Genomic DNA, 23,813 nt, shown 5'->3' on the forward strand with positions numbered 1-23,813 from the left:
ATTGTATTGGCTCCACCTGATATTTCCCCTCCCAATTTCGAGGAAGCTGCACCCCGGGAATTTGCGTGTTTAGCAGAAGTTCTAGCGATTCTTCTGTTGTAGCTTCCAAGTACCATCAGGCTTCTTGACCCAAGAAGCCATTGAATGATCTCTGGAAAGAACACGGCTAAGCCTAGCAGAATCCCTGGTGGATTCGATTGACGAACAAAATTCGCTCCAGCTCTCTTTCTTGGCGGCCCTAATTGCCTTCTTGTACTGTCTCCGACTCCCTCTGTACAATTCCCAATTCCCTGTCGAGTAGCTGGGGTTAAACGTTGATCAAGATTTTTCCCTTGGTTTTGAGAGCTCATTGCTCCACCAAGGAGGGTGTGATTTTTTGCTAAATTTTATGGGGCACACATAGGAGTATTTGTATGGAAAAGCCGGTCATAAGTCGAAAAAAATATGTGTAATATCAGCAGAGAAACTATCTTCTTGAAGGTAGATAATCGGTTTATCAAATAACAGACAAGACGCCAGAATTTTCGCAGCGTTTGGTGCCTGAGCTTTGTTCATTGGAACCTAGTCATTATTTTAACCATACATCTTTGTTCTCGTCAATCTTGTATTTCCATGTGTAATGGTTAACTGTGGTTTTGTTTTGTGAAGTGAACGAAAAAATCTTTTTTGGCATGGAAGGGGCAAGGTATGTACCTTATTATAACAATATATTTTTTTAGTTTTATGACAAAATTGCACTCCAAGTGAGGATTTTAAAGTCCTAGTAAAACGTATTTCTTTTTTACTAAAATTTAGCAAGCAATAGTGTTTTTGAATATGTGTCAGACCTTGTCAAGTAAAATTGTTAGTGTGATCATAATAATTGGACCCTTGTCAAATATAAACGGTTATAAAATTGTCCCCGCATGTCCACAATTTTTTTTCTCAGTTCTAAAAGTATGCACTGCAAAAACAGGTTTCTTGGCGAAGATCACTTGTTCTCTCTTGTATGACAATTTTTTTTATGTCGCCTATAAGAACAGAAATAATGTCTTTACATATGTTCCTAAAAGATTTATCCATGAAACAAAAGATTTGACAAAATGGAGCTACTAAAAGCACACTTTACGGCTTACTATGGTAGACGGAAAATTCTGCAACGCAGCTACAGATACAACATCCACTATGCGGTGCTACATATGTATGTAACCAAACTCCGAAAGATTTTAATAAGCTGAAGAGAAACAACTCAGATAAATAACGAGGCACTCAAATTTGGCCTCTCGGTCCTCCATGCTAAAATTCATTTCTTCGAGTCCCTATTGCATTTATCGTATAAGCTAACATTAAAAAATGGCAAGCACGATCAAAAGAAGCGAAAAAAATGTTGCAGGAAATCAAAAAAAAAATTCAAAAACGTTTTAGAGAAGAAATGGGTCTCCTTGTTGACATTCCGAAAGCCGGTTATGGTAACATCAACGATGGCAATACGTCAAGAAGATTTTTTGAAGACCCAGAAACCTCTTCTCGGATCACTGGAATTAATCAAGAGCTTATAGAGCGATTAAGAGTTATTTTAGAAGTTATTTCAAGCGGCTACGATGTAGATCCTGTTAAGTTTGATGGATATACACAAATTACAGCAAAACTTTACACAGATTTGTCTGACTGGCACCCAATGTCTCCTACACTGCATAAGGTATTAATACACGGTGCCATGGTGATCACTCATGCCATTTTACCAATTGGACAGCTATCAGAAGAGGCAGCCGAGGACAGAAATAAACACTTGCGAAAATACCGCCTGGATATTTCCCGAAAATTTTCTAGAGCATAGTGCAACAAAGCTTCTCTGAACAGGTTGTTACTAACATCTGACCCATTCTTGAGCTGCACTAGCAAAAAGAAAAATAAAAGAAAAGAAAAGCCGTTTTCTAAAGAGGCAAATAAACTCCTGATTCCGGGTACACCGACAATGGACGAAGATTATGTCACAGCTTATTAAAGTCAAAAATTCATGAACCATTAATTATATGCCGTTTATCAATAACTTACAAAGTAAGTGTGAAATAGATATATTGTTTATTTAAATGATCATTTTTCTTTATTTTTGTTTTATTATTGTGAAATATATTGCCATTATGATTCATAAACGTGTTTTATTAATAAATGTATTTGAAAAAAGCACTTAATAATTTTGACCAGTTTGTGGACTGAAATACTCCAATGTGGGGCAGGACGTTTTGTAGGCCCTACTAAATGCCGTCCCCAGTGTTGTAACCCTACTCTCAAGCTTTTCGGTGAGAGTGATTTGGTGGATGGGAATATCTCCTATCCTTTTATTTACTATGTTTCTGAACCTCTTCGAGTTGGTTCTTAGTGGATTTCTATACTGTAAGGGGGGATCACCATCAAGATCTAAATCGTACAAGATCCAGCTGTGATCCGAAAAAGACCTTTTATTGGATACCCTCCAATTGATTAGCCTTACTGAGCTGTTTTCAGACAAGAGAGAGCAATCGATCACTTCCTCCCATCTCCTGAAGTACTCCGTACTGGGAAAGGTGAAAGTGGGAGTGTTATCCCTGTTGCATACCGACAAGTTAGTGTTAATTATGAAATCATAAAGAGACTCACCTCGATCGTTTGTTTCGGACCTTCCACATAAAGCGTACCTTGCTTTGGCATCGCATCCGAGAAGCAGGGTTTTGTTCGGGTTTTCCTGCACAACTTTACGGGCCTCCTCAGGCGGTAGTGGTCTTTCGTGTGCCATGTATATAGAGGCAAGCGTTATTCTGACTCCGTCAGTGGCTTCCACCTCAACAGCCGTCACATCCTGTGAACTATATAATGGAATTAAAAATGTGTTTTTTAGCTACAATACATGTTCTGGGATTACCTCGCATTTAATTGCACAGTAACCACGGACTACCCTTCTCCACTTCCTGTATATTGAGGGAGACTTCCAGGATCTCTTCTGTACCGAGATCATTTTCCACCTCCTCCGCAGTGAGCGTGTTTTGGTTGTCAGCTGTCGGGTTGCGCTTTTTGAGACGAAGGTGCACGCTACCAACTCCCCAAGCCATCCTCCCGAATCCTGCGTAAAGCAGGTCTTGTGCCGGCTTGCTGATTTAGATAGTGTAGTCTTGGCCTCCATCCGTAATTGCTGGTTTTGCCACGCTCAACACTTTCCAGTCGCCTGTCGGCACGCCCGTGTTTTGTCTCTGTAGTAGTCGGAGTGCCTTTGGTATTGAGGGAATGCAGATCGCAACTTTGCGATCAAGTGCTGCACCCTCCCACAGGCCTTGAAGCGTTTGTACTGCTTCCCTTAATCATGTGAGCGTGGGGTCATCCTTACATTTTATTGCTTTGACAGCGCTGAACCACCCTGCTCCGTCAAATGCTGGCTTGGGTGTGTTCGGTTCTGCGTCCATTTTGGTAAATAGGGTTTCCAATAGCTTCATTTCCATTACCTTCTACCGTTCCTGCGGCATTCGCCCCAGCTGGTCACTACGGTCAGTGACTACCACTATGAGATGTTTCCTGGCGATTTCACTGGCCGCTGCAACTGCTTTCGAAGTCGTAGGTCTTTCGTTGCTCAACACCAGCAGCGCCGTTAGAATTGGGAAGGACCTCTCCGCGCCGTTTGATACCAACCGAGGTTTCAGACAGGGTGACTCGCTGTCGTGTAAATTCTTTAAACTTATGTTGAAGAGGATCGTACGAGCCGCAGAACTTAATCGCTCAAGCTCAATATTTTATAAAAGCGTACAATTGTTGGCGTATGCCGATGATATTGACATCATCCGTCTTAACAACCGCGGTTTTAGTTCTGACTTCTCCAAACTGGATAAAGAGGCAAAGCGACAAAGGACAAAACGAAGTACCTCCTGTCTTCAAACAAATAGTTGGCTCAATCGCGTATCGGCACCCACGTCACTGTTGACAGTTATAATTTTGAGGTTGTAAAAGACTCCGTGTATTTAGGAACCAGCATTAACACCGATAACAATGTCAGCCTTGAAATCCAACGTAGAATCTCTCTTGCCAACAAGTACTACTTTGGACTGAGTTGTTAAGTCTTCTCTCGACGAACAAAACTAAAACTGTACAAGGCTCTCATCATGCCCGGCATAACGTATTGCGCAGAAGTTTGGACGATGACAACATCCGATGAAGCGACGCTTGGAGTGTTTGAGAGAAAGTTTCTGTGCAAGACCTTTGCATGTTGGCAACGGCGAATATCGCAGGCGATGGAACGATGAGCTCTTCTAAAATAAGCAGCAGTGCAGTGGACCTGTTTTTCCTAGGTTCCTCCGACTTGATCATAGACCAGTTGTCCAGGGATGAGCTTAAGTGAGAGCCTGCCCTTGGTTTGCCATGAGATATTCGACGATCATTCCTCAATAGGACCCCCTATGACTATGGGATCGTGCGTCTACGAGGGAAACTTGGAGGTGATCCCTGGCCACCGCTATAAGCAACTCTCGCAGTCGCAACCAGCGCACTTGTTGTAGGGCTCTCAACGCCCTGAGCTGAAATTTCTTATTTTCTTGGCTGCGCACCCGCTCACATCTTAACCGCTTCTTGATTCCGAGGATTTGTATGTGATTGGAGGTTGATAGTTTTCCTCGCGGCCATGGCTTCGTGCTCCAAAACTACGGCCTCATATCTGACTTTGTCCCCTGCATCACGATCATGTGGTCTACCGGCCAATCCATTATTAGATTATTAGCTATCTTAGCCAGAATGAATTTGGCTTTCACGTAGCGCGCTTAGAGCAGCGACCTAGAGAATTTTTTATTTTTCGTTTTGGCGTCCCTACCAGTGGTCGCCGGAGAAGAATAGTGTGTTTGTTGAGTTATTGGCTGGAACGACTGTGTTTCAGCAGGGGAGTGCTATGGTGCTGGATCCGACCACTGTATCCTCGGGAGAAACCAGCAGCTCTTCTTCCGAGAGTGTGCCCAGCACACTCTCAGTTTTTGTTGCTTCCGTAATGTTTTTGGCTATGTTTTTTCTATTGTTTTCCATTTATCTAAATTTTGGTCTCAGGAGTATGCACGGAACGAAATGGTCCACCGCGGTCGAGCCGGCATACTGCAATAAGGCACGACCAGTCATGCAGCTCTCCGCACGGGTACCTCAACACCTTGGCTTTAAGGGCTGACAAGGTTATATCGCCTTGACTCGGTTAACAGAGCCTTGTTTTGGTTGGGCTCCAAAGGAATATGCATACAAGCAGATTGAGTCTCTGTTATGTTACAATCACTTGCACGTGGGACCAAACCCCAAATGCGGAATGACACACAAGCACGATAAGCAAATGTAAAATTATGCACTGTTAGGGGGTTGAACGCTCCAATGACGATAGTCTTCCCACCGCCACCAAGCCGTTTCTGTTTCGCTCAGCCTATATCGTTGAGTTAACTCATAAGTAAGTGGCTGAGGTGTTGTTTCTAGTCGTCTCTTACGACAGGCATCCATTACCTCGGGCAAAATCGAACCCCTAACCAGCGAGGGGTGACATAGAGACATAGGGGGAAATGGAATTTCGGACGAGCTTGCGGAAGGGGACTGAATTGGCCTCAGAGGCCTCCTACCCGGGCATCGGCATCCCCTTAACAGTTGTTAAAGAGTAACTGCTCAAATTATTTCTCGGAAAAGCGCAGAAAAGGTGGAGCTCCCTTTCTTCATGTACTATTTAGAAAACTCTTTGGCCCCAGTACAATATACGGAGGACTCATAAAGTCCTTTGGACTCCTCGTCAATCAATTTCCGAGGTCGTAGCTGTGTTTACCAGTCACTAGACGATCGGTCTACACGCGGGAAAGCTAGGGTTACCATTTAAACCCCTTTGCAAAAGTTGTGGGGACCGACATTTCAGAGAAGGAGACTGTTGAGCACTTTCTCTGTAAATTTCCGGGTTTTGCAGCTAGACGATAAAGATCACTGGGTGCTCTTCGATGGCCTGGGGCAGTGCGCCAACCTAGATCCCATTATATCAACAGCTCTGGCTGGCTGTAGATATCTGCCAGACTAACACTTCAACTATTTCACCTACCTACCTACTACAACAATTATTGGATGAAGACGCATGTCGAACCCTTGTTGATATGCATAAAGAAATGGATGTTGACAGATCAACCGTCGGTAAACATTTGCACGCGATGGAAATGGTCCAGAAAGCAGGTAACTGGGTGCCACATCAATTGAAGGAGAGGGATATCGAGAGACATATGGTGACGTGATTCTTCTTGAATGGCAGAAAAGAAAAGGTTTTCTTCATCGCATCGTCACTGGCGATGAAAAATGGATCTAGTATGTTAACCCAAAGAGTCGAAAATGTTGAAGCCTGCCAGGTGAACCAGGTCCATCCACAGCGAAAACAAATATTCATGCTTCAAAGGTTATGTTGTGCATCTGGTGGGATCAGAAGGGTGTCTTCTATTATGAGCTCCTTAAAGCATTTGAAGCCATCACTGGTGATCGTTAGCGACTGCAGCTAATGTGTTTGAATCGAGCTCTAAAAGAAAAGCGGCCGGAATGGGACGGTAGACATGAAAAACTGATTTTGCTGCATGAGAACGCTAGGACATACGTTCCTAAATCGGTCTAGAAGTATTTAGAGGGACTGAATTTGGAAATTTTGCCCCACCCGCCGTATTACCCAGGCATTGCACCTTCGGATTACCATCTGTTTCTGCAGTCAGCCCTAATTTGAGAGCGGTTTACTTCTTGCGAGAGCATCTCAAACAGGCTCAATGAATGGATCAAGTCAAAAGAACTCGTCAGAGGAGTCCGTATCCTATCTGAAAGATGGAGTAAAGTTGTACCTTCCAATTGCTTAAATAATTTGTAACTTTGACTAAGAAAGGAAGGAAATTTATTCCCATACCCAAAATAACTCTTACATAGTACTACTTATACTTAAAAAAAGGCCAGCCGCACTATGTGCGCATATTTGAAGTGAAGCTTCTTAATTTGTGGATTGTGTTGTGCTGCTGTTTGCGCTGGCGGTTTCTCTTGTTTCGACAATTTTTTCCAAGTTCTGTATTCTCGTGCACGTTCAGCAGGCGTTTTGGCATATTGAAGTCTACAACAAATAGTAATACCGAATTGGAAATCAACAATATTTTTCATGGTCATCCAATACAATAATATAGCTATTATAAAATTATACTTACAAATACTCAAATTAGTGATGTCAAATCGGGTTTAGTAAGTCACAGCAGTTTTTCCTCAACAGTACCTGTGAACTGTGTAAGATAGATCTTTCAAAATCACAATATACTGATATTTAATTTCTTCGAATAGATACTAAATTTGGCATAGCATATTTATAAAAATGTATCAATACATACCTGTTCTAACTGGAAATTAACTTGCAATTTTAACTTCACTTTCACTGAATATATATTTATGGTAAATATTAAATATTATTTAATAATAATAATAACTTTGACTACACAAATCCGCGCCGTTTTCTACGTTCTACACAGTGGGCAGACTACGAAGCACCGCACAAAGCGTAGAAAGAGAATAGCTTGTATGACGAAGGCTTATACATTTCGTGACGGTTTTTCATAACGCCAGCTCGTATGTCATCGAGGATGGTTCCATGTGCAGGAGTCTACGCAAGTGGGAAAAGTTACTGATCACCATTCAGTTGGGAATGGCCAGGACGATTATTCTGCATATGATTGAAGCAGCTCCCAACGGCCGGGATTGGCCTTCGTATCCTCTGGGCTGCTTCCGAACACCCGTTCGGTAGTGAGCTAACGTGAGAAGGCGAAACATTCCAGGGTAGCTGGTTGTGCGTTGGGTTTTAGACCCGCCACTTAAAAATCCCCCCAATGAAAACAGCAACAAAGCCTCAGATGAGACCTCCCTATACTGATGATGACCACTGCAAAGGAAATAAGGATTACGATTTGGGGGCATGCACCTGGAATGTCCGGTCCCTCAATAGGGAAGGTGCCACTGCCCGGCTGGTTGATGTCCTCGTGAGAGTAAAGACTGACATCACTGTCATTCAAGAGATGCGATGGACGGGACAAGGCAAGAAAAGAGTAGGACCTTGTGACGTTTGCTACAGCTGTCATGTAAAGGAGCGCAAATTCGGTGTTGGATTTGTTGTGGGAGAGAGACTTCGTCGCCAAGTACTGCCGTTCACACCGGTGGACGAGAGTCTCGCAACAATCCGCATCAAAGCCCGTTTTTTTAACATCACCCAAATTTGCGCACACGCCCCGACGGAAGAGAAGGACGATGCGACCAAAGATTCCTTATATGAGCGCTTGGAACGTTCACATGAGCGCTGACCCCGCCACGGCATAAAAATCGTGCTTGGCGACTTGAACGCCAGGTTGGGCAAAGAGGGAATTTTTGGTCCCACAGTCGGAAAATTCAGCCTGCACAACGAAACATCCGGTAACGGATAGAGGCTGATCGACTTCGCCGGGGCCCGAAACATGGTAGTCTGCAGCACCAGATTCCAGCATAAAAAGATCCACCAAGCTACCTGGCTGTCCCCTGATCGAAAAACCCGACACCAAATCGATCATGTTGTGATAGATGGAAGACACGCTTCTAGTGTATTAGATGTACGTACGATCCGAGGATCCAACATCGACTTGGATCACTACCTTGTTGCAGCCAAACTGCGCACACGCCTCTGTGCAGCAAAAAACATACATGTACCTACGCAAAGAATGTTCCACATCGAAAAGCTGCAATCACAACAGACAGCCAGAAGATTCAACACTCGACTCTCACTCGACTATCGACTCTCAGAGAGTACTGCCCAACAAACCGGCATGCACGAACAATGGAGCAACATTTCTCGTTCTCTACGTACCGCCGCCGAAGAAGAAATCGGATTCCGGGGAGCCCGAAAAAACAATTGGTACGAGGAGGAATGTCATGCTGCCGCAGAAAGAAAGGATGCCGCATATAGAGCCACGCTGCGAGCCATGTGGGATCGCTACAGAGAGCTGAAAAAGGAAGAGAGACGTATTATCCGACAGAAGAAACGAGAGGCCGAAATACGTGAGTGCGAGGATCTTGAGATGCTGGCCAATAGGAACAAATACCGAAAATTCTACCAGAAAGTTCGGCGGCTTACAGAAGGATTTAAGACCGGAGTGTTTTCCTGTAAAAACAAAGACGGCGATCTGGTGACTGACGTACAGAACAATCTTAAATTACGGAACACTTCTCGAACCTATTAAACAGTGACAGCTGCGCATGTCACCGAGAATGGGAAGATCCCGATACCCAAATCGTTGACGACGGAATTGTCGTTGCGCTACGCGATCATGACGAGGTGACGACGGACTGCCGGCTGAGCTATTCAAACATGGCGGCGAGGAGCTGGTAAGGTGCATGCATCAGCTCCTATGCAAAATATGGTCGGATGAAACATGCCTGCCGATTGGAATTTAAATGTGCTCTGCCCAATCCATAAGAAGGGCGATCCTGCAATTTGTGCCTAATACCGCGGGATTAGTTTTCTAAATATCACCTATAAGGTTCTAGCGAGCGTATTGTGTGAAAGGCTGAAGCCCACCGTCAACCAACTGATTGGACCTTATCAGAGTAGCTTCAGACCTGGAAAGTCTACCATCGACCAAATATTCACAGTACGCCAAATCTTGGAAAAGACCCATGAAAGGAGAATCGACACACACCATCTTTTCGTCGACTTCAAAGCTGCATTCGACAGTACGGAAAGGAGTTTCCTGTATGCCGCGATGTCTGAATTTGGTATCCCCGCAAAACTAATACGGCTATGTAAGATGACATTGCTCAATACCAGCAGCGCCGTCAGAATTGGGAAGGACCTCTCCTAGCCGTTTGATACCAAACGAGGTTTCAGACAAGGTGACTCGTTGTCGTGTGACTTCTTTAACCTGATGGTGGAGAGCATCGTACGAGCCGCAGAACTGACTCACTTAGACACAATATTTTATAAGAGCGTACAATTGTTGGCGTATGCCGATGATATTGACATTATCGGTCTTAACAACCGCGCTGTTAGTTCTGCCTTCTCCAAACTGTATAAAGAGGCAAAGCGAATGGGTCTGGTGGTGAACGAGGACAAAACGAAGTACCTCCTGTCTTCAAACAAACAGTAACGTATCGGCACCCACCTCACTGTTGACAGTTATAATTTTGAGGCTATAAAAGACTTCGTGGATTTAGGAACCAGCATTAACACCGATAACAATGTCAGATTTGAAATCCAACGTATAATCTCTCTTGCCAACAAGTGCTACTCTGGACTAAGTAGGCAACTGAGCAGTAAAGTCCTCTCTCGACGAACAAACTAACACTCTACAAGGCTCTCCTCATGCCCGTCCTAACGTATGGCGCAGAAGCGTGGACGATGACAACATACGATGAAGCGACGCTGGAGTGTTTGAGAGAAAGATTCTGCGGAAGATTTTTGGATCTTTGCACGTTGGCAGTGGCGAATACCGCAGGCGATGGAACGATGAGCTGTATGAGCTTTCCGACGACATAAACATAGCGCAGCGAATAAAGATCCAGCGGCTATGTTGGCTGTGTCATGTTGTCCGAATGGATACAAACGCTGCGCCTCTGAAAGTATTCGATGCGGTACCAGCTGGTGGTAGCAGAGGAAGAGGAAGGCCCCCTCTGCGTTGGAAAGATCAGGTGGAGAAGGACTTGGCTTCACTTGGTGTGTCCAATTGGCGCCGGTTAGCACGAGAAAGAAACGACTGACGCGCTTTGTTAAACTCGGCCAAAATCGCGTAAGCGGTTATAGTGCAAATTAAGAAGAAGAAGCTCGTATGTCATAGATGCGAAACTCATTAATTTTGAGAGAGAGTGCGCCCAAGAGCTCGTTTCAAAACTTGGCAGCATTCACACATTATGGGATTTTGAACAGCTGGCGGGCTGCCAGAGAAAACGCGCCAAAAATAACTAACGAAAGCAGTTCGTTTTTGCTTAGTGGAGAAATTACGCGATTGAAATGTTTATAATTATTTGTCTTAAAACTAATTTAATTGAAACATAACAATTTAATTTGAAGGAAGTTTATAGATTTTCCAAAGCTTTTTATATCCTTTACTTTTAATTTCTCTTGTATGTACACATATATATAATTTTATTGAAAACTGTATGTTGGTTTATGTCTGGAAATTTGTATATATATATTTTATGATTGAAAAGCGTGGGTGAGGCAATTGAATTTGAGTTTGAATAATTTTGCAAACATACTTAACTATTTTTAGGTAATAAAAACGTAAGGCTATCTGTTTTAGCTTTATTCTTATATTAAAAAATTGCAATATTGTATGTATTTATTTATACATTTTCGAGTTCATTACTTTATTATTATTATATAGCAATTCTATATCAATATAGAACAATTCCATTTAAATATTTTTGATTTTTTGCTAATTTTTGTTATATGTATTTGTATACGGGTGATATAAGGCTACTGGGCAACCGCGCACTATATACTAACCTCAATGGCGGTGTGAAACCTAAAAATTCCCAATTTTTGTTTAAAAAATACCCATTCAAAGTTTCTTCCGGTGTGGCACTACTGACGAATGTTATAAAAAATGCACATTTTTCAGCGCTCTCACCAGAAAAAGAGTTTCGCATCTAGTCATCTATGTCGTGTGTCGCGTCCTTGAAATTATTCTCTGACGCGCGTAAAGAAGTTTAACTTCAAAAATTTTACAGAAAAATCCTCAAAAAAAAAAAAAATACCAGTCTAACGGTTAGACGCGATAGAAGTGAAACCTTCCGTAAAACAAACTGAGAATGAGACGAAAGCAGCATTAGGAGCGGGATAATTAAAGGTTCATTATAATATTGCTATAAAGTTCATATTTTATTTTCTTCATTTTATTATTATTCATCCTCAATGTTTTCAATTTCAACAAATGATACGAGTGGCTTATGATAGCTGATAGATGATGCAAATGCTTTGGTTTCGATGTTGTCAACATATCTTTAAAAAACCGCGTCAATTGTTGTTTTTGATCGTGTTGTCGATTAAGTGCGATTGTTACACATTTTTAAATTGAATGTTGTATTGAGAAAGTCGATTAAAAGAACCGCTGTGTCCAATGCAAAATTTACGTTAAAATCGACACTTAAAATCATTGGAACTTTATCGTAATCTTTTCTAAGTATCCGCGATACTTCTGGTGTATACTTTATTAAATTTTTGTGAATGAATTCCGTAATGCTATTTATTGATTGATTCGGTGAAATATAAATTGCCACAATTAAAACTGTTTTTCCATTGCTCAATCTGGTTTCGCATGCACATATTTCTCCCACTTTAGAGAGCTGAACGGACAGTGATTCTAGTTGCTGTGCATTCAGATCTGTCTGTGGAGTTACAATACGAGCACCGTCATTTTGATTGTGGTATATTGCAACACCGCCTGCAATTGCGGTAAATATTTAAAAATGAAAATATTTACGAATATAAAAATACGGACGCAATACAGCACACGCGGTTGCTATTATGAGCGTCGTAACACGTATATTAAACAGACGTACTAACATACACACAAACATTCGTAGGACGTTTGGTCTAAGCAAGTATTAGGTAGTGTAGTATAGGTATACATAATGCCTTCTCGCTCACCGTGGCTACGTAATACGCAGGCGCGCACACATACGTACTAGCATACATACAAACATACATACGTATGACGCTTGAACTAAACACCAAAGCAAGTAATAGGTAGTGTAGTATACATACTACAATACTCACTATACTAGCGTGGCTCAGCAGTACGCAGCCACACACTTAAACGTATATCAACATATAAATGAATATGAATATACTTGTATGTACAAATGCTACATGTACTCGTACGTTTACCGTACTTGCTTCGTACCGACTTGTTTTTGTATATACGAGCAAAGACATCGTGCTCGCCAGTTACAATATTTTCCCTTTCTCTTCTTTTCACCCGACCGACCGTTTGCCAAAAATGTAACGATTGTGTCTCTTAATGCTTAATTGCATCAAAAATATATAACCTATGGAAAACCAAAAAAACCAACCTTAGTATCAAAGATTCAGCGTAGTCTAGCCCACTAAGGAACATTTTTTTTGCAAAATTTATCCATTTGTCAGTTTTTGCCCAATCCCTACTAATATTATAAATGTGAATGCAAGTTTTTTTGTTACGCTTTCATGCAAAAACTACTTAACCGATAATTATGAAACTTTGTACACATGTTTTTGGAGGTGTTAGAAGTAATATAGGATACTCTATATACATAAAACTTCAGCCGTTTTTCGCGTTGTGATGAACTTTACGGAGAATGGCTCAACCGATTTTAACCAAACTTTGCCACATTGAAGAGACACATGTGGAGAAGGTTTGTGTTTTAAAATTTTAAGATTCGGATACCAGGGTCTTGAGAGATAGGCCAAAACGTGGACCCGGGTAACCCTAGAAATTGTTTGTACAATATGGGTATCAAATGGAAGCTGTTGATGATTTCTATAGTATAGAGTAGTTTTCATACCGTTTCGTGACTAGGGTCTCGAGATATAGGCCAAAACGTGGACCCGGGTAACCTTTGGTTGTTTATGTACAATATGGATATCAAATGGAAGCTTTTGGTGAATGCTTTAGTACAGAGTATTTTTCATGCCGCTCCGTGGCTGGGGTCTCGAGATATAGGTCAAAACGTGGACCCGGGTAACCTTTGGTTGTTTATGTACAATATGGGTATCAAATGAAAGCTGTTGATAAGTGCTTTAATACGGGGTAATTTTCGTACCTTTCGATGACTAGGGTCTCGAAATATATGCCAAAACGTGTACCCGCCGTGTCTTTGCACCGAATTAAACCAAACTTACATACATTGTTAAGTAAGTATTGAAAATGGGTTTCGTAAAGTTTGGTTGTAGTTCGGAACACCGGCAACGCATACAGCGTTCTTTTGAACCAGCCATAATGTCGTTTACTTTTTTAACGCTTGGGGCGGAACTGAACTGTCAAATTGACAGTGTGAGTTTCAATGTGTCAATATTTCTTTCTGATTTGGACTCCATAAGGAGAAGACGTAAGTACAAAGTGTAAACATTTTTTGTGAATTTTTTTGGAGTAGTGAATAATTTCTTACGAAATTTCAGAATTTAATGTGAAATCCGAATGTTCAAATGAAATTATGTTTTGGGGATTTAGTTTTTCGGTTCATATGCGATAAGCTATGATACACCATGAGTGAAAAAAATGGTAAAAAAAAAATTTTTAAAGGATGAAAAAGAAGAGCACGAAAAATGCGTAACTTTGATGAAAAAATTAATAGTCTTATCATGCAAATTGTCAACAATTTTCAGAACAAAAGAGATGATTTAAGAAAATCACAACAAAATTAAATAATCCTGACCATATGGACTTGGGCTTTTAAACACATATGCATCGAAAATATAATCCACAAAATTGAAAAAAACATGTTTTAAAATCTCAGAATACCATAATTACAAGCATGTTTACAGTACAAATGCCAAGACAATCACGTAATCATATTGGTCGTTCGACAAATAATAATAGGCGCATGAGAAGAACAAAATGAAGTAGTCAAACGATTGATGAATAATGTTATCCAAGCAACTATTTTAATTGGCAAATTCAAAAATGAAGACGTTCTAATACCAAGAATTCCAATGATTCCACCTGAATTGTCATTTGAATTCAAGCGTTTGCAACTGCCCATTCGTTTAGCATTTACAATAACTATCAATAAATCACAAGGGATAACTTTAGAAATATGCGGGATGAATTTAGAAGAACCAGTATTCACCCATGGTCAACTATACGTTGGCTGTTCACGTGTTGAGAAGCCAACAACATTATATATTTACTAAAAAACAAATAGAAAAACAAAAAATATTGTTTATGCCAAAGCGCTTGAATAAAGAATAAAGAAATAAATAATATGAAAACCATATCTTTTGTGTTCTAAACCATATCTATTCTATTTTAGTGTGCCCAGCGAAGCGGGCCGGGTTTGCTAGTGTTTATATAAAGCCGCAACACTATGCGTCGTTTAATCTGTGTATATAGCAGATGATTGCCTATCCTCTTCTTTTCATTCTTCTTACTCTACGAAAAAGAGACACATAACTTATTTGAGTAGAATCACATACAAAATAATTTTTGTTCGACATTGTGACTCTGTGTTATTACGTACTTAATATCATACTCGCCCTTTATAGCGTTCCTGCTGAGGAACCGTAACGGCAACTGTGGAGCAGAGCTCATAGCAGATTGCATCGTACTTAAAGAGCAGACGTAATTTATAGAGAAGTTTCAATGACAGGAACGCATGGGGTTTTCAAGGGTACTCGTTTTACGCACGTTGTACACCACAGAAATATTTTTCACCAAAAGTTAACAGCAATATACTCAACTGATCAAATATAAACAGCAGTAGGAACAAAGAATGTTAACGCTGATACTTTGTAATATGATCATGATAGTAATTATTTGAAATTTTTCTATTTACTTTTCATTCCATTTATAAATCTTTCTTTTTGAATTATTTCCTACTCCGTTACTTATTCAATATTCAAATATAAAAATATCATTAAAAACAAGTATGCTAAATTCAATAGTGGCATAGAAAGAGCAAATCATCCAAAATTATGTCATTGCATCTGCCTAAGCATCTCTAAAACTTTGTTGAAATTCCTTCAACCAAATCAAAATCCTTCATGGAGAAATGATTCATTACCAGGCATAGGATGGCATTCGCAAATACAAATATGTGAATTTATACACAAATTAAGTTTGTAGCACGCAAAAAAATAAAACAAACTGTTCTTGAAGTGAATGAAGTCTTTATTACTTAATTTTCTCTTTTATACAATGTTTATGCTTGTGCTATCCTTAACAAATAATTGTTTCCATTAAATATATCAGAATTGGAGGATCTTATTTCATCATCATTCAATTTGTGCTTATGCTAGGCTTAATATTTATTCATCTTATACCTATATCCTATTTCATCATCATACAATTTGTGCTATGCTAGTTTTAATATTTATTTGCCATCAAGCAGCTTACCAGAGTAAAGTATTGTTCACCAAATTTTTTCATCAATTTTTTGTATGTAACATTAACAATTGTAGTATATTTTTGAAAAAGGATTAAATAAACTGTGTCCGATGTTTCCTTATCAATTACATGTGTTCCGGAAACTAATATTGCCCCCTGTTTTATCTCTTCATTTTTCTCTTTTAATTTTTGGCATTTGGTTTTCTCTTTATTCAAAATTTCCGTCAAACAAGATTTCCTCGGTTTAATTTTACAATACGTATTTTTTATTTCTTCTTTACATTTATATAATCATTTCCATACTTCGCTATTTTATCCTCAACTATCAATTTACCATCTCTGTGCTATAGTCTGGACTTCGTAAAATTTACAATCATACAATAGCTTCGGGTATTTTATATATAAAGGGTTTTCAAATAAGGGGTGTTATTTTGATATTCAAAGAAAAATGCTATTTTTTAATATAAATGATCGGATATTTATTTCATTATAAAGAGGAAGGTATGCCGTTAATAGTGGAAAATAACAGCAAGCAAATGACCACCACGACCACGTTTACAGGAAAATATCCTTTTCATGAAAATTTCCATAACCGAATTGCAAAGTGGCTGCCCCATGTCCTCGATAGCCTCACGTATTCCATCTTTGAGGTCTTGAATCGACCCTGCGCTGTTGGCGTAGACCTTCTCTTTCACGTGGCCCCAAAGAAAAAAGTCACAAGTTGTTAAATCACCAGATCTCGATGGCCAATTGTGATCACCTCTTCTAGAGATAACACGGTCCGGAAACTTTTCCCCTAAAAGATCAATGGTTTCGTTGCTTGTGTGGCACGTAGCGCGGTTTTGTTGAAAATAAACGTTGTCCAGATCGCACCCGCTATTCATTCCCACAATGTTCCCATCTCGTTAATACCTCTTTTAGATCTGTGATCCTTCTCCTGCAATTGCTCTATTAATGTTTTCACTAATTCAATTTCCAATTCGTATTCGATTTCATTTATGTAAAAACCCGTATGCATTGCCTTACTTCCACCCACGTGAATATAGCCATTCCTATTGTACATTTGTTGTTTCCAATAAGCTCGTAAAATAAATTAAATTTGCAATATGAAATATATCATCATATTCTTTGTATAACAAAATGCCTCCGTCTTCTATTAAATCATAATCATGTGTAACCAATAATGTCCGTCAACGGGAAGGATATCAATGCTGCAAATACAACTAATCTCAGTCTGCAAATATCATGATTTAATATAATATTATTCTTGGGAAATATTCTGTCGCGTTTCTGAATTATTATTGTATTTCCCTTATCTCCCGTTACTTTTGTCTCCTATATTTCGGTTTTAATTTATTCCTTTCACCTATATATTGTCTGACATGGTGTATAATTTTTTTCTTTTCGCTTTTTATTATGCCCCTTCAACATAGCTTCCTGTGCCGATTTTAATTTATATTTATATTTTCATGTGGTTTTTTATTGTAAAGTACCTCATACGGTTTTTCTTTAATTGTCGAGTGAATAGTTTTTTGTATTGTTGAGCTGCTCTAATGATGGATTCAAAATGACGAATTAAATTCAATTCCTCCTTTAAACACGTTCCTATTTCAATGAGAGTAGAAAGCGCTATTTTTACTTGAGCATTAGTTATCGAATGTGTTGGGTCGCTATAATATATTTCAATGCCGATGCAAAACTGGGCTCATTATCCACCGTAATTCTCTTACTTCCGGAAATACCTGTCAAGCTTCCAAAATCTTTTCGATAAAATTTGTCTCATCTTCGATATACTTAACTATTAAGAACTTAGAATAAGAATCAATCAAAGTTAAAAATTTCAGTTTTTGAGCGTAAAAAATATCAACATGAACTTGTTCACCTTCTTTCTCTGGAATTGGTGCCATTCCAATTGGTACTTTTTTGGTTATCTATCGTATTTATTCTTATTGCATATATGGCGATTTCTAACATACTGCTTGAGTTCCTTCACCATTTGGGGCCAATAGTATTGCTCCCGGATTTGAGCCAAATTTTCCATTTAGTTTCTATGCGCACGATCATGTGTTTGTTCAATAATATAACCTTGGTCCTCTCTATTCGTGACGTAAAAACTTCGTTAGCGGAAAAGTTTTTGCCAATACAGGTCTTCTTTCATATGCCACTTCTGGAGTACAAACTATTCCTGTAACCACATTTGGATTCAATTGTTCGATAAGAACAGTTATAATATTTTCTGATGTATCGTATTCAATTAAAAATCTGGTGTTGCTGAAGCTTAAAACTCTTTCCTGAGAGATAATTTTTGCACTTTGATTTATTAGAATTTGCTGTATAGAATGATTCAATGGCTTGTTAGTTTCGATAATCCAAATTTCAATACTACTCTCGGCTGAATGCTTTGTATTCGCAAATGAATCATCAGATTCTGAAATTTCTGGCGAGAATTCCTCAATAAATGCCCTCCATCTCTTTATTTCCACATTAGGGTTTCTTTCAGATATCGCAAACGATAGCGGCTGGTGGTCCGTATGAATTCGGTCGAATTCGAAGTCTTTGAAATAAATGTTATGGGGGCCTGCCACATTTTAAGCGTCGGTATTCAAAATTAGTTTTTCATCAAAATTGGGTTCTGACAATTCGATGCATTGGAATAATACATCCTTTAACCTTTCACAAGCGGCTATACCTTCTTGGTAAATATAACATATATATAATATATTTTTTGATACTCCTCCATTTTTTTCTTTTAAGTGCTTGGCCAGCGGCTTTGCAATTGTAGCATAATCTCGAATGGATTTCCTGTAATAACCCCTTAATTGTCACAAGTTTTTAAGCATGGGATAATTTCGTATTACTTCTACTTGCTTTGGGTCTGCTTTCACAACGCCATAACATACTACATATCCCGAAATTCACCCTTTGTTTCTATAAACTGAAAACACTTGATACAAAAATGCACTCCCAACTCGGTTCGTAGTCAAACCCAATCTGTGCTTTTATTCGGTTTTAAAAATGACTGTTAGCCACGCTCTTAAACAAAACAAACAATACTTAAGGTCCAAATATTTAACTTAAGGTGTGAACATATTTTTGAGTTAACTAAAAACTATTGCTTAAGGGCACATATCAATCAACGTGGATGTATGCTTATGCTTACAAAACTTTGATTTTTCAAGGGACATTTTCATATGCGCCGCTGTTGATCTTTCAACTTATTATTTATTTTAAATGCTGAATATGTTCAATCAATGTCTTTGAAAATATTATAATATCATCAATATATACTTGGAAAAATTTACCGATGTACTGTGTAAAATATTGTTCATTGCTCTCTGAAATATACATAATAGAAGCATTCTTTAGCCCAAATGACACCCGCAAGTACTTATACTTCCCATTATTCACCGAAAAGGCTTTTTTTTAACATCATCTTCCTTCATCCAAATTTGGTGAAATGCCGACTCTAAATCGATTGTCGAAGAATACCTAGATTTCCCCAAATTCCAGTGTATCACCGTAGGTTTAGGCATGGGGTGTCTGACAGCTATTGCTTTTGATTTTAATTTTTAAAATCTATGACCAACCTCAGTATAGCACTTCCATCCTTATTTGTTCCCTTTTTTTGAACAACCCAAACAGGAGAATTATAAGGGCTCTTACTATTCCTTATTATACCTTAGTAGATTTCCAATTTTCTCATTAACAAAGCCATTTACAGATGGAGGATATGGATATTGCTTTGACCATATGGGTTTGTCATCCTCAGTTCTAATCTCCGCTTTTATATCCGTCCTGAAAGGCAAATCCATATAAATGGGTTTGTGTTTTTCCTTTACTATTCTGATAACATCCTCTCTCAATATTAATGCCTTCAATTTCACTATTATTTTTTTCACATTTCTAGGTTAATTTATTCCCCATTTCCACATTTTCAACCTCGAAATTGTTTCCCAATAATACAGGGTGCACCATCTTTTATGGCGGTAAGTAAACGCTGAATAACTTTGTCATTTACCAACCGATCGACTTCAACATACATGTTTTCGATATGTCAATACTATTCGTCGTTTGATGTCGAATTTTTTTGAGCACGGGGCACTAAGAGCTCATCAACATCGAAAGATGGTGCTTTTACTTTTGGACCACTGGTTAACATATTCGGACGATTCAATTGCAATTCATACAGGCGAGGCTTCACCTCAGCCTCAATCGTTTCCAGTTGCGACCATATATGTGTTTTCAAAGCATTTACCTCAACTTCGACCGTTTCCAGTTGCGATGTCATATGTGTCTTCTCAGCTTCTAACTTGGATATACTTGTATCCTGTTTTTCCAGCTGCGCATCTATATTTGACATCCTCTCCGCTCACATTTCTGACATCTGTGTTGAGATCTGTGATATTTGTGATTCCAAAGACCACGATGACATTTCCGATGACTGCGATGATATTTGTGACATTTGCGATAACGCATCCAAAATCAGTGGTATGTCTATACCTTATGAAGGTGCTGTAGGTTCTGCCTTCTCTTGCATTTTGGTAATGCGCCTCAGCTTCTAGCGGAAGCACATATTCGTCTACACCGATGATCTCTGCTCCCATAGCCTCGAATAGCCGTGCTTGTAACTCCGGCTTTCTTCCAATAGTTAACAAACCACGCTGTTCTACCTCTGTCCTAAAATGCTGAATCTTGAGTTCACTTGGCTTTGCTATTTTCACGATCGTTCTTTTTCAATAATTGCACTTCTGACACCAATTGTTAAGAATTTTCTGTCGCTTCACCACAGTTGTGTTCCTATTGTTCCTATCATTTTTTCTAAGTTGGAAAAAAGTTGGAAAACGAAAAACAGGTACTAATATCATTAATAAATTGAACGAAGAGAAGAGGCCCTAAAATATTGCCTTGTAGCACCCTTGAAGATGCAATGAAAGGTTACGAACATTCAAACTCAATCGTTATCACACATCGTCTATCAGAAAAATAAGATTTCAACCATTGAAAGAAAACGGAATGAAAACCTCTATCAAATTCTTTAGAAAATTCCGTGTAAACATAATCGACTTCAAAACCTTCAGCAAAAGTTGAATAGCAATATTCACCAAAAGCAGCTAGATTGGAAACTATAGGCCTACCCAAGGTAAATCCATGCTGGTTGGGCGAGATTAAGCTTTTAGTTGCAAAGTACATCTTTTACAATTCCTTCGAAAAGTTTAGATATACGAGTAATAAAAAGCTTCGAAATCAGCCTGTAATTGCATACATCATTTCTTGCCTCTTTTAAGAATAGGGGTGATAGTTGTCATTTTCCAATCGTTCTTAAAAGTTTCAAAAGATAGTTTCCCAGTTTTTGAGAAGAATTACAGAAAACTCATCCTTATCAGTCTGCGAAGCAGTTTTTAAACCCGAAATCCCATTCTCAATGCAATTCCAGAGCAAGAAAGTTCAAATAGCCAAATTCAAAGATGAAAGTAAATTCACAGGACAAGAAGAAAACCAATAAACATCATCACTAGTGAAATTAAATTTAAAAAAATCGGCAAAAAAATTGGCTACGTCCGTAGCTGTAGTAGCAGATTTGTCATATAAACGAACCACAGAAAGGACTCCAGTGCTTGACTCTTTAGATTTAACAAATCGTCAAAAGGCCTTAATATTCTCTTCAATCCAAAGATATACAGTTCCTGTACAAAAATTTATTTAAACAATTGAATTTTTTCAAGCTTTGCTTTATAAAGATAGAATGATCCTTCAAAGTTTTCGGCTTCTCTAGGAAATCAAATGACTAATGGCCGACGGCATTTTGCAAGGCATTTGAATCAGTTTATTTGTATGTTCCTTTGACCAACGAAATTTTATTCAATTTATATTTTCAAAAAAAATTAAATGTACATTCAAAGATACATACATTTGAATTATAAGCACCACTATTTAAAATCAAAGTAACTTTAATGTTCTCTGCTTTAATTTAAAAAGAAGATTACAATATGCTATAAATAAAATACATCGTAAAACGACTTCACGTGCGTTTACTCAACTGCTCTTTAATTTGACCAGTTGAGTATATTTCCAGAGAACGTTAATGTATAGAGAAGTCTCAATGACGGGAACGCATGGAATTTTTAGGGGTACTTGTTTTGCGCGCGTAGTTCACCACAGAGATATTTTCTACCAATAGTTAACAGAAATATACTCAAAAGGTTGAGTAGCAGTTGAGAAAAATTCGTTTGTATAAAGGAAGAAAGAATGTTAACGCTGTAGGCTAGGCTACAGGCACTTTATCATAGAAAACAAATATGCTAAGTTCAATAGTGACTTAGAAAGAGCAAATCATCCAAAAATAATACATATATTAATTATGTCTGTCTAAGAGGTCTTCTGTAAAACTCTGTTGAATTCCTTCAACCAAATCAAATCGTTCATAGAGAATTGCTTCATTACCAGGCACACAGAGAGGTGGCATATGCAAATTCAAATTTGTGAATTTATATACATATGCGCATATATATATGTTGTGTGTATGTATGTGCACTTGCTACAGCAAACAAATATTACGATTCCCTAAAACTTCTCAAGAAATCCAGCGCACATTCATAGGCACGGCATTGTATGTACAGTAACCTTCAAATATGTATAATAACCTTCAAATACTCTGATTTCAAAGTAAGTTTCTAACCTTGCAGATATATTCATATGTTTTTGTACACTTTTTATCAATTGAAGAACTACATACGTAAAGTAATTAGTATAATTAACTATTTACCTACTATAAGAGAACATAAAGTAATTCATAAAGTAATCGGTTGCCCAGCATTTAGAAAACATATTTACATACATACATGGGTGCAAACATATGTATATACGGAGCCGCAACGGCTCATTTAATGAATGAAAGTAATTTACTGTTAAAACTATGAGCTCGAATTTATCAATGACTTTTTTAAGAAAAGTTTTTGTTGTACTGTGTAGTTGAAACTATTCAGCGCCGCCGCGACTATTTTAGACTGACTATTCGTCAATTTTGATTTCCTACAGAACCCAAAAACTGTGCAGAGACAATATACTAAAGAGAGAATTCACTGCAATCAGCTCTGTTAAAAGTTTCACCACACCACGGCGGCGGTTAGACTTCGTTTTTGACAATTCACACTATTCGTAGCTCGTGAGAGTTCTCTATACATTAACGTTCTCTGTAATGCCCGAACTCAAAGTGGGAGGAGTATTAGGAAGATGGGAAGTGACAGCAGATGAAAAATGAGCAGCGTCGGTGATGTGTGATGAAGAGTGGAGAGTAAGTTCATCAATCGGGAATTCTTAGCATGAAGAGAATTAATCGAAATACTCATAGAGATACTTGTTCTTTATTGTTGATATCAGTTAATGTTACAGTTGGCTTCACAAGAGCAGGAGGTTCTGTATTTGTTTGATTGGAAGAAACTGGCTTGGCGGTGTTTGCTGCTTCTCTAGAAAGAATATTCTCCACAACAGTTAATGGGGTAGGCGAAAAATGTCAGTTCAAAAGTCACTATCTTAATAATTTTTGTTATTTTTATATACATTATTACAATTTTAATTCGAATAAGAATCAGAGCGAAAAAAAAACACGTCTAACACATTGGGCGAACACATTTGAATGATATTATATTCAATATTTCGTAAGTTGTTATCTAAGAGTGACACTACTTTCGTTGTTTTCGGAACGAATTTCAAGTTTTAATTTTCACTGCTTCTTAATGAGAAAAAACACTGTTCAAGCAAAGC

The 23,813-nt window shown here is 38.7% G+C and overlaps 1 protein-coding gene across 2 annotated transcripts in view; it reads left to right on the forward strand.

Moving 5' to 3' along the window:
* LOC128869149 (uncharacterized) overlaps positions 1 to 23,813 on the forward strand; it is a 161,961-nt gene that overhangs the window by 58,600 nt on the left and 79,548 nt on the right. For both annotated transcript variants that reach the window (XM_054111641.1, XM_054111642.1), the window contains exon 2: positions 19,960 to 20,038. The gene's annotated coding sequence lies outside the window, so the exon portion shown is untranslated. The remainder of the gene's footprint in view (positions 1 to 19,959; positions 20,039 to 23,813) is intronic.

This window comes from Anastrepha ludens, chromosome X, assembly GCF_028408465.1.
Source record: "Anastrepha ludens isolate Willacy chromosome X, idAnaLude1.1, whole genome shotgun sequence".
Taxonomy (NCBI): Eukaryota; Metazoa; Arthropoda; class Insecta; order Diptera; family Tephritidae; genus Anastrepha; species Anastrepha ludens.